At 46.8% G+C, this 15,741-nt stretch overlaps 1 long non-coding RNA gene and 1 pseudogene across 2 annotated transcripts in view; both read left to right on the top strand.

Moving 5' to 3' along the window:
• Positions 1-7,970: 7,970 nt before the first annotated feature.
• Positions 7,971-15,741, top strand: part of LOC111559449 — a 29,856-nt gene continuing 22,085 nt past the window's right edge. The window contains exon 1 of one of the 2 annotated variants that reach the window (XR_006588522.1): positions 7,971-9,486. This is a non-coding gene — a long non-coding RNA (uncharacterized LOC111559449). The remainder of the gene's footprint in view (positions 9,487-15,741) is intronic. The other variant, XR_002740363.2, reaches the window with a different exon arrangement.
• Positions 10,640-12,560, top strand: LOC109497857 (annotated as a pseudogene).

Genomic DNA, 15,741 nt, shown 5'->3' with positions numbered 1-15,741 from the left:
GGACTGTACATTTTGGTCTTACTCCTTCCTTCTTCCTGCCACCTTTGTTCTTTGTTCTCCTAATAACTTTCTCTCATATTGACATGTAGCTCAGAATTATATCTCCAACAATTCGTTTGTCCTCCTTTAGTGGAAAATCCATATAATACCTGATTTGTCCGGGAGGCTTATCCTGAGAGTCTTGTGTCCATAAACCAGTGTTGTTAGGGGTTATAATAGGGTTTGTCTGATGTATGTTCTTGCTTCCTGAAAGATAACCTCGAAATCTTTGGAATTTCCTGGATGATAGGAGTGTCTTTGTTATTCGCGGTGGGCCCCTTATCCACACCTAAGCTTATGCTAAGGAAGTGACTCAGGATGGGACCTGTTATGCCAGAGAGACCAACCATGTGATTAGAAGCCTGGGCCCCAAACCTTGTGACATCAGCCTGACACCCTCCCTCCCCCCCCCCCACCACCCCCGCCACTTCCAGGGAGGGGAAGGAGACTGGAGATTTACTGAGTTCAACTTTGAAACCAATGATTTAATCAGTCGTGCCTATGTAATGAAACCCCAATAAAATCTCTGGACATGGAGGCTTCTCAGGGTAGCTTCCTGATGGTAAACACATCATTGTTCTGGAAGGGATGACAACCCCAATTCCATGAGGCAGGACACAGAGATCTGTGCTAGGACCCTCCAGATCTTGCCCTATGTGACTCTTCACTTGGCTGGTCCTGATTTGTATCCTTTTTTAATAACTCTAATTGTAAGTACAGTACTTTCCTGGGTTCTGGGAGTCATTCTAATGAATTATCCAACCTGAGGGGGTCTTGGGAACCCCCCAAACTGGTAGCCAATTGGTCAGAAGTGCAGGTGACCACACTTGCAGCAGGCATCTGAAATGAGGACAGTTGGGGACCATGCCCTTCACCTGTGGAATCTCTGCTGACTCCAAGTGACTAGCATCAGAATTAGACTGCAGTATTGCAGGGATGCAAGGGGGGGGGGGTGGCTTAATTTTTATCAGGCCCAAATAACACTTTTAAAAAGTTGTTTTTGGGGGTGCCTGGGTGGTTCAGTCGGTTAAGCGTCCAACTTCAGCCCACGTCATGATCTCATGGTTCGTGGTTTCGAGCCCCATATCGGGCTCTCTACTGACAGCTTGGAGCCTGGAGCCTGCTTCGGATTCTGGGTCTCCCTCTCTCTGCCCCTCGCCCCTCTTGCTCTCTCTGTCTTTCTCTCTGTCTCTGTCTCTCTCAAAAATAAACATTTTTTCAAGAGTTATTTTTTGGGTGCACCTGGGTGGCTCACTCGGTGAAGTGACCAACTTCGGCTCAGGTCATGATCTCATGGTTTGTGGGTTCCAGCCCCGTTGGGCTCTGTGCTGACAGCTCAGAGTCTGGAGCCTGCTTCGGATTCTGTGTCTCCTCTCTCTGCCCCCCACTCCCACCCCACTCGTGATCTGTCTCCGTCTCTCAAAAATAAATAAACATTAAAAATTTTTTTAAAAAATACTTTTTGTGGGGCGCCTGGGTGGCTCAGTCGGTTAAGCGGCCGACTTCGGCTCAGGTCACGATCTCGCGGTCCGTGAGTTCGAGCCCCGCGTCAGGCTCTGGGCTGATGGCTCAGAGCCTGGAGCCTGTTTCCGATTCTGTGTCTCCCTCTCTCTCTGCCCCTCCCCCGTTCATGCTCTGTCTTTCTCTGTCCCCAAAATAAATAAACGTTGAAAAAAAAATTAAAAAAAAAATACTTTTTGTTATAGTAGCTATAAATTGATACGAGTTATGAGTTAAAGTCTCACAACTTACACACACGCCCAATGGATCTACCAGCTACCCTCGTTTCTGTTATTTTATGAGGCTATTTCTCTGAACCTTCAGAGTTACTTTTCCACTCCCTGCTTGTGGCTTTAACTGGATATTCTCAGAGGTATGCTTGGTGGCGCTGATCTCCGGTAGGGCCCAGAGTGGCTGGCCATACCCAGGTTGGGGGATCCACAGAGTGGCTCGGGCAGGGGGTAGAGAGCCTAACATCATCCCGAGGTATTCACGAACGGATGAAAAGCCTGGGACTCCCTGCAGGGCTGGAGAATGCAAGCAGGGGGATCCAGCGCCTGGAACCCCGTCTCTGCCGCTGCTGCCCACTCCATGGACGAAGGGTGGAGGGCAGGGGTGGGGGGAGTCTGTGTTGGAAAAGGGCAAGAAGCAGGGCTCCGCAGCCGAGGGGCAGCCCGGCGTGAGGCCAGGCAGGGCTCGGCGGGGCCCCGATCTCTGTCCCCCGAGTTAGCAGGCTTCTGGCCAAGGGCACTTTCAGCGGACCCAGTGTCCTCCGAGGGACTGCTCGCGTACGTGAGATCCGCCAGGGACAGCTGCCACTTGAGGGGCCGTCGGCGGGTCCAAGTCCCGGTGGGTCTGAGGTCCATGTGCCCTGATCACAAAAACTTCGGAGCTGGTAGACCCTTTCAACTTAATTCCAACTGTTATAAATGTTTGAAAGGTTTGCAAAAACGGTTTTCAATTTTTTATCACCCATTTGGATGAACATGTTTCCTCCTGGATGGAGGCGATCAAGGGTTAGAAAAGGAGGGTGGGACCCTCTAAGGCTTAAAACCTTGAGAGGAAAGCCATGTGCACGGGGAGGGAGCTCTGATCTCTCAGTGAAGTCCTTTAACAGAAGAGTCTTACAGAAAGGCAGTCTTAAATATCTTCTCTGATACTTCCTATCTCATTTTTCTTGACGTAGCTGTGTGATGTGATATGAACAAAAAGTAATGTTTTCACCAAGCCCCATATAGTGGGTTGTCCCTGGCTCCCCTCGGGTTAGCCCCCCAGTGCTGCATAAATATCATTGTTTTCTATGAAGGCTGTGATAGGAAAAGCTTGGGGGCCCCTGCCCTTCACACGGTCATGAAGTCCCCAGACTCGTGTGAGATTTACTGGTATTTTACGGAAACTCAGGACCATGACCAGTAATTTCGACTATCCTCCCTACTTGACATCAGGATAAATCTATGTATATTGTTTCCTTTCCCAAGAGCTGCTGGATAATCACAACAAGAGCACTGACATAATAAATCTCAGTGGATTCTGGTGTGATAGGTAGTAGCAAACACAGGCTTAATACAAGATTAATACATTTTTAATTTAAAGTTTAAGAAATGTGTAATGTTTGTTTTTGAGAGAGACAGAGACAGAGACAGAGCATGAGCAGGGGAGGGGCAGAGAGAGGGAGACACAGAATCCGAAGCAGGCTCCAGGCTCTGAGCCGTCAGCTTGAGCTCACGGGGCTTGAACTCACGGACTGCGAGATCAAGACCTGAGCCGAAGTCGGATGCTTGTCCGACCGAGCCACCCAGGCTCCCGTCTACATTTTTAATTTAAAAAACTCAGAAGGTAATAAGTACAGTTGTGTTATGTTACTAACGTAAGGTAAGTGATCGCTGGGGTTACCTGGTCCTCTGGGTTTAAATAACATCCTTCAAATGGTGGGAGATCCAGTTAAGCAAGGATGTAGTTTGGGGGAAGCTCCTTCCTCCTGGTTCCGCAGGGAGAATATACTTCACTGCAAAGTCTATCCCACCTGGAGGCGAACAGGGTTTTTGTGCTCCTCACCAGGCAGCCACTAGCTGGGAGACCTGGCAGCTGTTTCCATATTCATTGGCCATTTGGGTTTCTTTTTCTATCCCCTGCCAGCTCCCATTTTCCTCTTCTCTCCCCGTCTCCTAGATGAACACGCTCTCCCACTATCCCCCCATAGGCCGGTTCAGGGGTTTTCCTAAGCAGGTGTCTCCCTGATAGAAATCTGGTGCCAGCTATTAAAACAATTTCCCCACCCTTGCTGCCTAAGTAATTGAGAGAAAACAACAAAGGAGTGAAAGGGGGCGTTGGGGGGAGTCTTTCATAGACTGCTCAGGCGATCCTGCTAATAATGACTCGGGCCCATGACCTTCTCTGAAGGTCTTGCCTGTGTGATTGCAGCCACCTCTCCAGGCCTGCATGGAAGCTGTCCCCCAGCCCACCCCAGTGACGGGACAGGGGTCCAGTAGCTCTGCTCCCTGGGCTGAATGCGTGTGACTCTCCTGGAAGCCCCTGACTTCTTAGGTTTTAAATCCCTAGGCATGGGATTAATTAGTGTGAATTCATCAGTGTTCCCTCCAACAGGCACTGAAAGTACAGTCATTTTAATTTGCCCACTAACCCCGTGAGATAAATGGGGTAGGGACAGGGTTGTCGGGACTAGAATTCCAGAACTGTTGAGCTGGAAGGGCTTGGAGGTTATGTAGTCTAACCCCTTCCTTTCACAAATGAGGAAACTGAGGTCCGAAGAGGAAAAGTGATTTCCCCCTGGTGAGCGAGATGACGTGGTAAGGGAGGGGGCAGGTTTAAAGCCAGAGCTGAATGAAGTCAGCTCCTTGTCTGGTTCTCCTTTCCAGTGATAGATGGAATGCAGAAGAGCATTTCAGGCTTTTGCTATATGTCCAAGTAAGTCGCCCGCAATTCCTGAAAAGGGCGTTCTTAATTAAGGCTTGTGCAGGGGCGCCTGGGTGGCTCAGTGGGTTAAGTGTCCGACTTTGGCTCAGGTCATGATCTCGCGGTTTGTGAGTTCGAGCCCCACGTCAGGCTCTGTGCTGATGCCTCGGAGCCTGGAGCCTGCTTTGGATTCTGTGTCTCCCTCTCTCTCCCCCTCCCCTGCTCATGCTCTGTCTCTCTCTGTCTCTAAAAAATAAATAAATGTTTAAAAAAATCTTAAAAACATTCAGGCTCGTGCAGAGGAGGATGGAAAGATACAGGTTCAAGACAGATTCAGGAGGAACTAGCAATACTTGATGACCCATTGGATATGAAAGCAGAGAGAGATGACAGACAATTCAGAAATTTCTAATTTGTTGAAAGATAGCTAGTAATTACTTGAAATAGGGAATATTGAACAAAAAGCAAACGTTAAAGATGAGTTCATTCGAGGTGTGTTGAGTTGTGATGTTTTCAGGACCTTGAGATAAAAATGCTCTTTAAAGATAGGAAATTGGAGGGGCACCTGGGTGGCTCAGTCGGTTGAGCATCCGACTTCGGCTCAGGTCATGATCTCACGGTTTGTGAGTTCAATTCCTGCATCAAGTTTGCTGCTATCAGCGTGGAGCCTGCTTCGGATCCTCTGTCTCCCTCTCTCCTGCCCCTCCCCTGCTCACACACTCTCTCTCTCAAAAATAAATTAAAACATTAAAACGAAATAAAGAACCTGGATCTGGGTGGAGATCCTGCTTTGGATACCGACAGATAACACCAGGTCATAATGCATTTTTTCATCTATCCCTGGAACACGTTTAAAGAAATTGGTGTTAAGGTAGTCACCTACTCAGATCTGTGTGCCTCCTTCCCAGAAGATAAGCTACTCTAAGGGAAGAGAAAATACAACCCTGACAGAATTGCTCAAAATCATGCTTGTTGGGAATTAAGACAACTGAGATTAGATATGACCATTGAACCTTCCTTAGATGAGATAAATGAATAATTAAATATCTCAATTGAAGATCCCAAGGATCAAGAGGCCTGTTCCTGAAGAAGAAGAATAAATATATTTTAAAAAATATTCGCTTTGTGGGGGCCCCTGGGTGGCTCAGTTGGTTAAGTGACCGACTTTTGATTTCAGCTCAGGTCGTGATCTCATGGTTCATGAGTTCAAGTCTGGAGCCCACTTGGGATTCTCTCTCCCTCTCTCTCTGCCCCTCCCTCCCTCAAAAAAATGAACAAACTTAAAAAAATTAAAAAATAATATTCCCCTTGTGGACAAAAATGTCTGTGTCCACCATTTGGGCAAAATAAACTGGATTATCTGACAGCGAACAGTTCCATTTTTAGTAGAGGACCAGAAGCACTGTGAGTCATTTCAGAATGTCGTTTAACATGTTTTTAAATAGGGGGAAAAAAGACTGTGCCCTTCCTCCTAAAAAATCCCTCTAAAAAAATTCCTTTCAAATGCACTGTTTTTGTTTTGTTTTGTTTTGAGAGAGAGGGCACAAGTGCGTGAGGGGCAGAGAGAGAGAGAGAGAGAGAGAGAGAATCCCACAAGAGGCAGACGGATGGGGGGAGAGAGAAGGAGAGAGAGAGAGAGAAGCAGGGCTCACCCAAAGCAGGGCTCAAACTCACGAACCGTGAGATCAAGACCTGATAAGTCAGATGCTTAACAACTGAGTCACCCAGGTGCCCCTCAAATGCACTATGTCTGTTGTTGAATTTTCTATTTCACTGGATGAAAAAAAATCAAAGTAAGGTTTATTCCAGACAAGAGCGTCCTAAATCAGACAGTAGTTGAAACCACAGAAGTAGTTGAGATTATCCCGAGGGAATCTGGAACAGAAGGCGGGATGCAGAATTCTGGTGGAAGGGACAGCTCTTCAATTCGCCTTTCCAGGATCCATTCTCCCTCCTCTGGGTAACAACACACTATTTCCTCTGGAAAGCAGCTCCATTCCCACCCCTCAGTTCGACGTGTTCATATAGGGATGGCCCCACATTCTGGACCTAAGATGGGACACATCACTCAAACGTGGTGCGTCAGAGTGCTGCGAACCTGGTCACGATGGTTGATTCAAAGAGGAGCATCTGACTCACGAGTCCAAGGAGACGTCACTCTGGGTCTTCTGCTAAAACTACTTGGGAAAGGAGGCTCTCTGTCTGCTGGGGTTGCTGTACAAGTAGGATATGAACAGGGAATTGCTGTTGGCCAGCTAGTCACTGCAGGAGCATCTTGCCTGAGAGAGAAGCAGTGGGGAACAGAGCTAAGACAATAACAGAGACCCTGAGTGGACATGTTCTGACAAAGCTAGCTCTGTTCTTGCACTTCTTGTCTGAGCCAATAAATTCCTTCTCCTATGAAAGGCAATTTCAGGGGCGCCTGGGTGGCTCAGTTGGTTAAGCATCCAACTTCAGCTAAGGTCACGATCTCACGGTTGATGAGTTCAAGCCCCGCGTCGGGCTCTGTGCCGACAGCTCGGAGCCTGGAGACTGCTTCGGATTTTGTGTCTCCCTCTCTCTCTGTTCCTCCCCCCACTCGCACTCTGTCTCTCTCTCTCAAAAATAAAGATTAAAAAAATAATAACAAAGGCAATTTCGATTGTGATCTGACACTTGTAACCAAAAAAAAAAAAAAAAAAAAAGGAAAGAAAGAAAGAAAGAAAGAAGAAAGAAAGAAAGAAAGAAAGAAAGAAAGAAAGAAAGAAAGAAAGAAAGAAAGAAATCATGACTAAAGCACTCAGGAACATCAACATTTAAAATGTGTTTCTTCAGTGTTTGAAGTTTGCGTTTACGCATACATGGTGATACAGCTGATTGATTAGCCCAACGCTGTCTGCTTAGCCTCTTTCTACAGTGCCCCGAGCAGGAAAGGTGGAAGCCACATCTCTCACCTCCTTTGAAGCCAGGATTCTGTAGGAGACTGAGGCTCTGCCAGAAAGATGAGCTTGGGAGAGACCCTGATTGGAAACCGGGTCGTCTGAGGACACTTGCCCTCATGAGGGACTTGATCCGCACAGAGTTGCATGCGGAGAGAGGCACAGGGTGCGGGGCACCGCGTTGCCGGCACAGTTCCCGCTAGAGCTGCTTGGTGCCAGCAGCGTGGCGGTGGCTTTGATTCAGGAGCCTTCTCACTGGGCAGAGGCAGAGCAGTTCCGTTGCGTGTGCGGGGTTCCTGGAAGTTTCGCACTCCCGACCTTTATGTGAACTGTCTGTGCTCTTAGGCAAGCCCTTTTTTTTTTTTTTTTTAATTTTTTTTTTCAACGTTTATTTATTTTTGGGACAGAGAGAGACAGAGCATGAACGGGGGAGGGGCAGAGAGAGAGGGAGACACAGAATCGGAAACAGGCTCCAGGCTCTGAGCCATCAGCCCAGAGCCTGACGCGGGGCTCGAACTCACAGACCGCGAGATCGTGACCTGGCTGAAATTGGACGCTTAACCGACTGCGCCACCCAGGCGCCCCAGGCAAGCCCTTTTGATTCCACCAGCTGGAGTATATTTTTCAGTTTGTTGCTAACAACCTTGATCAATACCCTGCAAAGTACATGCTTCTAGGGAAACAAACAATAGGCCTCGTCAATTTTTCAACAGGTTTTGTAATCCAGAAAAGGCAACACGTTTGTTGGCTTAAGCGATAGGAAATGGAGGAAGAAGCCCTGAAAAAAAGCAGTAAAATCTATGAGGGAAGTGCTCAACGGGCCATTTAGAAGAGGACACAGCCGCAGAATCAACTGTTACAGAGGAGTGAAATGTTGCAATTAGGCCACTGCACTTGGCAGGTTCAGGGAAGTAGAGGGGCAGAATTCTAATTGCAGCAGTGAATTGAGAAGTGAATGAACGGTAAGAAAGTACAGGGAGTAGCGAGTATTTTTTGAAGCGAACACGTTGTGAAGTAAAGGAAGGAAAAAGGATGATAGGCTGATTTTCAGGAAGAAGGAAAGTTCTTTTAATTTCCTTCTTTTCTTTTCTTTCTTTTTTAGTTCATAGACACAAGAGAAAGAGCCACTGGGGCAGGAGAGATTGAAGATAAAAGGAAGAAGGAGTACTTGATAAGGCTAAGTCCCAGAGGAGGGCAGCAGGGACAGGATCCGGAGCAGAGGGGGCCCAGCTCACTCTGCACAGGAGGAAGTACTCCTCCGAGGACAGTTCAACAAAGATGGTGGTCAAGATGCACGAGAACTCAGAGAGAAGTGTGGACTTTGTGCAGGATGGTTTCCCTTTCTCTGCGGAGGAGGGGCAGGCCACCTGCTGATGGCGAGAAGGACGGTGACAGGGTCTGTGTGGTGAACTGCAGAGGCCGCTTTGGGGCGTGTGAAAGGACACTGGAGCTGTCACGCGTGGCCAACAGCAGGTGACAGAAAACCTTGCTCAAACTGCCTGGGACGAAAAAGGAACTCCTGGTTCATGTAGTGAAAAGTCCAAGGCCTGAGCGGCACCTAGGAGTTCAAACAATGCCAGCAGAACTTGGTTTCTTTCCCCCCCTCTGCTAATGTTGGCTCCAATTCTCGGACACCACTGCCCAGTCCCTGACAAGGGAAAAAGGAGTCGTTTTCCTCCCGGAGGAGGGCGTGCCCACGCACTGACAAGGAGCTGGACCAGACCAATTTGGGCCTTAAACTCATCCTCCAACCAATCACCAAGGCCCAGATTTGGAGTACTCTGATTGGCTGGCCCCAGGACATGTGATCGCCTCTGATCCAATCACTGCAGCAGGGGGATTTCAGCGCGCCGAAGAGCCCGCCCTGCGGACGGTGCGGGGACGGGTTCTAACCCAATTTCCCTGAAGGCGGAGGGAAGGACGTGTAGTGCCAACCCCAGGCATTGGTTTAGGACGAGGAGGGCTCGTTATGTTCTTCGTCAGGTGGAAAGGGGAGCCTTCTGCTGCCCGAGCCAGGGAGGAACTTCGGATGACTGGCCGTCTGAAACAGCCCCGCCGGCACCGAGGAGAGGAGACAGCAAAATACGAATAAAAGGATTGTGAGGAGGGCCCCAAGGTTAGCACAAATACTGGTTGAGTCCGTCAGCACCGTTATGAAACTTTTGTTGTTGTTGTTGTTGTTGTTGTTGTTGTTGTTAAGAAGCACCTCCTGGCCCGCCCTGGAGGATAAGGAAATGTTGATAGAAATACACGCGCAGGGGCACCTGGGTGGCTCAGTGGGTTAAGCCTCCCACTCTTGATTTCGGCTGAGGTCATGATCTCGTTGGTCACGGGTTCCACACCCACGTCGGGCTCTGTGCTGACAGCTCAGAGCCTGGAGCCTGCTTTGGATTCTGTGTCCCTACCTGTCTCTCTCTGTCCCTCCCCTGCTCCTCTTGTCTCTCTCAAAAATAAATAAACTGAAAGAAAGGAAGGAATGAAAGGAGGAAAGAAAGAAAAAAGGGAAGGAGGGAAGGAAAGAAAGAAAGAGAAGGAAGGAAGGAAGGAAGGAAGGAAGGAAGGAAGGAAGGGAGGGATACACCCACAGCAGAGTTATAGCCAGGGTGCAGAGTGGGAAATTCCTCCGACTTACCCATGAAGGCACTCGTTTCTGACATAGGCAGTCCCCAGTCGAGCAGCTGACGTGACCCACAGCCTCCTGCGCAGGCAAATTTACTCCTGGGAAAAATGTAATGACATACTTTGGAATGGTCCCCAATGAGGAATGAGTGAGGGTCTGTGACATGTGTGCCTTTTTGGATTTGATGTGCTCCCCTTAATCACATGTAGCTAAGCCAGGACTTGAAAAAGCTGGGCCACCAGGGAATTGGCATGGGATTTGCACAGAATCTGCTTTGAGTTTTAATTTTATGTCGCTCCCCTTAGGGTGTTCTTAATAGGAGCGATGTTTCTTGATTCCCGAACTCATCCCCGCCCTCGGTCTCAATTTTTCCCATTCACTCCTTACAATACCAAAATCTTCCACACCACACAGCTGCAGCTGGGACAAGAAACACTGGGCCTGGTGGCGGGACAACTTCGAGACTAGGCAGGGAAGACATCAGAGGATACGGATGGACTTAAGTACGTATCATGGGAAGAACAAGAGAGTGAAGTTGTTTTGTTTTGTTTTTTAAATTTTTTTTTAACGTTTTTATTTATTTTTGAGACAGAGAGAGACAGAGCATGAACGGGGAGGGGCAGAGAGAGAGGGAGACACGGAATCGGAAGCAGGCTCCAGGCTCTGAGCCATCAGCCCAGAGCCCAACGCGGGGCTCGGAACTCCCGGACCGCGAGGTGGTGACCTGAGCCGAAGTCCGACGCTTAACCGACTGAGCCACCCAGGCTCCCCAAGAGAGTGAAGTTTTATGTGCCTGGTTGAGTAATCTTTCTAGAGCACAGCTCTGACCAGTCTGTCCTCTGCTCACTTTTTTTTTTTTAATTAAGTTTGCACAAACATTCTTAATGCCTAAAGAATAAAGTTCAGAACCCTAGGCATGGCATTCTAGATCCTTCAAGCTCTGTCCCCAAACTTTCCTTTCATGATTTAAAATTTTTATGTTTAAATATTAAAGATTTCAATACACAGAGAAGTTCAGAGAAGACGATGATAGACACCCAAGTGCCCACAAGAAAAATTAGACTGTTCGTTGGTTTGCCATATCTGTTTCATATCATTGTGTAAAGAAAGTCTTAGACAAGGCCTCGGGGGCACCTGGGACCTTGGGCACCTGCATTGGCCCCACAGGTTGGGGGCGGCACTTCCTGGTTCCTTGACGGCCCGTGGGTGGGCCAGGCATCTAGGGTGGGGCTGGGTGCCTGCCATCAGCCAGGGGGTCGGCACCATGGAGGGGTACCGCTCTGAGGTGAGGACAGAGGACCAGCAGCCTGTTCGGTACCTGGAAGAGGAGAACCGAGGAACTGCGGTGCTTGGAATAAACAGAGCTGATGCCAAAAACCCATGCAGTAAAAGCTGATAAAAATGCTCTCAAAAGCTGTGGATGCTTTCAAATCTGATTCAAAAGCGCGGACGGTAATAGTCAGGAGTGAAGTCCCAGGAGTATTCTGTGCTGGTGCTGACCTTAAGAAGAGAGCCCAAGTGAATCCCAGTGAAGTTGGTCCTTTTGTCTCCAAAATGAGAGCAGTGATGAATGAAACAGAGGCAGGGGGTCACAGCCACTGCCAGGCGGTATCGGGATGGTCCTCATCAAAGACTTCATCTTCTCTGCGCATGTGCTCGATGGCCAAGAAGCCAAAGCAGTGGGCTTGATCAGCCACGTTCTAGAACAGAACCAGGACAGGAATGCTGCCCAGCCCACGCAAGGCCTTGGACCTGGCAGGAAAGTTTTTACCTCAGGGACCTGTTGCAATAAAAATGGCAAAATTAGCAATTAATCAAGGGATGGAGATTGATTTAGTAACAGGATTCGCCATAGAAGAAGCTTGTTATGCTCAGACTCTTCCAACAAAAGACAAGCTTGAAGGTCTTCTTGCTTGTAAAGAGAAAAGGTCTCCTCGCTCTAAAGGAGAATAGAAGAAACAGAAATCTTTACAAGGCCAGTGTAATAAATGTACTTCCGGAAGTGTCTTTCAGATCCACAGGTGCCTCAGACCCTGGAGTGCCAATGACCAAGGTGAAGAGTGAGTTATCTGTAGAGTGAATTAGCATCTGGAGTGGACCCATATGAATACTTTGTCCAAATGTGTCTCGTGTCGTATGCATTCAGATTTATAAAGCTGGTCGTGGGTGCTATCAGAGACAGATTCAAAATTAGACACACATTTTTAATATCCCCTGCATACAAGGCTTTCTGTCCTTAATTTTATAATGTGAATAACTAATGTATCGCACACTCGAGGAAGTAATACGGATTGTATGCCTGCTGTGCCTCAATACAAAATAAAATTATTTCTATCTACCAAAAAAATGAAAAGTCTTACAGATAGAGTGGAAGCTCCCAGCTACCCTGCATGCCCGTGTAGAGTTCAAAGTGTCATGACCATCCCGGAAGGAATCACTATCCTGAAGTTGTTCTGCATCATTGTTACCCATGTTTATGTGTTTTCGTTAATTATAGGTTTCTGTAGACACCATATAGTATTATTCAAGGAGATTTAAACTCCTGTATTAATTAAATCACACTATACATATCACCTTCTAACTTGCTTTTTAAATTCAATGTTTTTGATATTTATCCATGTTAGTAATGTCGATCTAATTCATCTATTTATTTCAATGGTTATACTGTATTCCCATGTATGGCTATATCAAAATTTATCCATTCTTTAAAAAAAAATTTTTTTTTAATGTTTATTTATGTTTGAGAGAGAGTAAGAGAGCACAAGCAGGGGAGGGGCAGAGAGAGAGAGGGATGCACAGAATCTGAAACAGGCTCCAGGCTCTGAGCTGTCAGCACAGAGCCCAACGGGGATGGAAGCCAGGAACTGTGAGATCATGATCTGAGCCAAAGTCAGATGCTTAACCAACTGAGCTACCTAGGTGCCCCCAAAATAACTCTTTAAAAAATGTTTATTTTTGAGACAGAGAGAAAGAGAGCAAGAGGGGAGACGAGCAGTGAGAAAGGGAGACAGAGGATCTGAAGCGGGCTCTGTGCTGACAGCAGGGAGCCCAACTCAGGGCTCTAAGTCACAAACTGTGAGATCATGACCTGAGCCAAAGTCAGACGTTTAACTGACTGAGCCACCCAGGCGCCCCACAGAAATAACTTAAAAAAGTTTTTTTAAATGTTTATTATTGAGAGAGAGAGACAAACATAGTGCAAGAGGGGAAAGGCAGAGAGAGGGAGACACAGAATCCAAAGCAGGCTCCAGGCTCCGAGCTGTCAGCACAGAGCCTAGCACAGAGCCCGATGTGGGGTTTGAACCCATGAACCATGAGATCATGACCCGGGCCACAGTTGGATGCTCAACCAACTGAGCCACCTAGGTGCCCCAAACTTTATCCATTCTTTTAATGATGAACATTTATTTTGTTTCTGTCCGGCAGTGCTATGACCAGTGCCCCCACGCATGCTTCCTTGTGCGCATATGTGAGTTGCTCTAGGGCAGTGATTTTTCTTTTTCTTTTTTTTTTTTCAATATATGAAATTTATTGTCAAATTCTTTTTTTTTTTAATGTTTATTTATTTTTTGAGACAGAGAGAGACAGAGCATGAACGGGGGAGGGGCAGAGAGAGAGAGAGACACAGAATCGGAAGCAGGCTCCAGGCTCTGAGCCATCAGCACAGAGCCCGATGTGGGGCTCGAACTCACACACTGCGAGATCGTGACCTGAGCTGAAGTCAGACACTTAACTGACTGAGCCACCCAGGCGCCCCGGGCAGTGATTTTTCAAAATTGTGTTCTATTACCTATTTGAAAACAATACAGGTAAGTGCAGAAAGTAATGAAACAGAAAACACGACTGTTAGATTACTTAACAAATCCCTCAAGAAACTGCCATCACAAGGCACAATAGAGAATTTTCTCTTAGGTTTCATAGTTGAGAAACACTGAACAACTGAACCATTCTTTTTTCTGTGAACATTGTAATAATGGGAATGTGCTTTTTGCTTTGGTTACTAAGAAGCCTGGCACCAAATTTGTTACCCACCATAGGAACTCACAACACTTCATGGTGTATATTCTATATTCTAATCTCTCCCTGGCTTCATTCTTTTTCCTCAGCTTTATCACCTCAAGTATTCTGTGTGTGTGTGTGTGTGTGTGTGTGTGTGTGTGCACGCGTGCACTTCCTGAAAGCATTTGTGGAGTGTGGCATAAATGAATCAATGAATAAATAAACAGATTATGACAGCAAGACAGCAAGACTAGACAGGATAGAATGGGCAGATCAAATAATCTGTACCCATTACAGAATTCTGCCTTAAAGCTAATTTTTGTCAAGACATACTCCTCTTCCATAAATAATGTAGTTTATAATTTCGTAACTTTGGCATTTTCTCGTGGAGAGCTAAGCTCATTCCATCTCAACCATCTCAAAGATTAAAGGTTAGGTTTTCACGTTTCCTTGCATTGATCAGAGTGTTAAAACATAAATCAAAAGGACCATTTGGGAGCTTGCAAACATCCAGCAGTTAGGGGCAGAAATAACAACAGCTGTCCATACTGCCGGTCAATGGATCCTTCTCTTTGAAAAAAAATAAAATGAAAAGTTCAGACTTGTGAATGCCATAATCTGCCTGCAAAAAGATTGTATGGAAATCACATGCAAATTACCCCCCCTGTGCTGACAGTGACTAAGAGCAGTTATTGTGTCTCCCACGCTCAGCTAAGGAGAAGTGTGGGGTGTGAGTGGTTCTTTAATAGTATGTTGGGAGCTAAGCCGTTCTTTGGCCGTCAGTGAATAGGACTTTTATACGTCTTGCCCTGATTGGCCTTTTGTCTTATGTGTTGGAGTCTTTTTCCACCTCAGTTTAAGACTGTCTTCTGATGTTCAGCCACTTCATTTCATTATAAATGTCCGATTTTCTTTTTTCTTTTGTTATTATGGAAACCATCCGTCGTATAATGTAGAAGGTGTTTTCAGTGCATCCTTTTTTTCCCTCTGACCTGTTCTGCTTCGGTTGTGTTTTATGCACAGATTGGTTCGGCAGTTTTTAATGACTTGGCAGTTAAGAACAGTTTCTGGGAAGAAAAAAGGAAAAAAGAAAAATTTGAAAAGGAAAAGCCAGGCAACCCGAAATTTTTTTGGCCCAAGTGACCTAACCAGTCACGGCGATTGCTGTCATTTTCTGGTTTAGTGAACAATGAAGTACAACTTAAATGAATATTAAAAACCCTACTGACATTATTTTCGCATGGATGGATTTTCTTGCCCCTCTAAATGTTGATTTCTCTTGGTGTGATTCTATCTCGTGCATTTGCAAAGTGAGTTGGGTGGGGACAAATTGGCCCACTGGGTGAGTGGAGAGAGTCTGAGGGTCAGTGAATTTCCAAGTGCTGGTCATCTTGTTTAAATTAGTAGCCGAATCCTGTGCCACCCTCTGGGACGATTCGTTTTTCTTTCCTTTACTTATGGCCCAAACCACACGATAGGAAGATTTAAAACGCAAGAGAACCATCTGAGATCATCTGATATTGAGAGACCCCTGGTCTAGCTTACTAAAACACCCCCACCCTACCTTCAACTTTGTAAACGCCTCACTCGCAGAGCCTGTACTCCCAATAGTTAACAAACAGGATTTCTGCGGTTAGACATCTGGACACCGGGGGAGCTGTACAGGCTGCTACATAGATAACCGCTTTCCTCTCGCTTCTGTAATCTTGCTTACGCGCCCAACCCTAACCGAAAGGTCCCTAGCCGCTTCGC

This window comes from Felis catus, chromosome A1 (genome assembly GCF_018350175.1).
Source record: "Felis catus isolate Fca126 chromosome A1, F.catus_Fca126_mat1.0, whole genome shotgun sequence".
NCBI classification, from domain to species: domain Eukaryota; kingdom Metazoa; phylum Chordata; class Mammalia; order Carnivora; family Felidae; genus Felis; species Felis catus.
The sequence above is the reverse complement of the archived record's forward strand: the minus strand, read 5'-3'. Positions and strand labels throughout refer to the sequence as shown.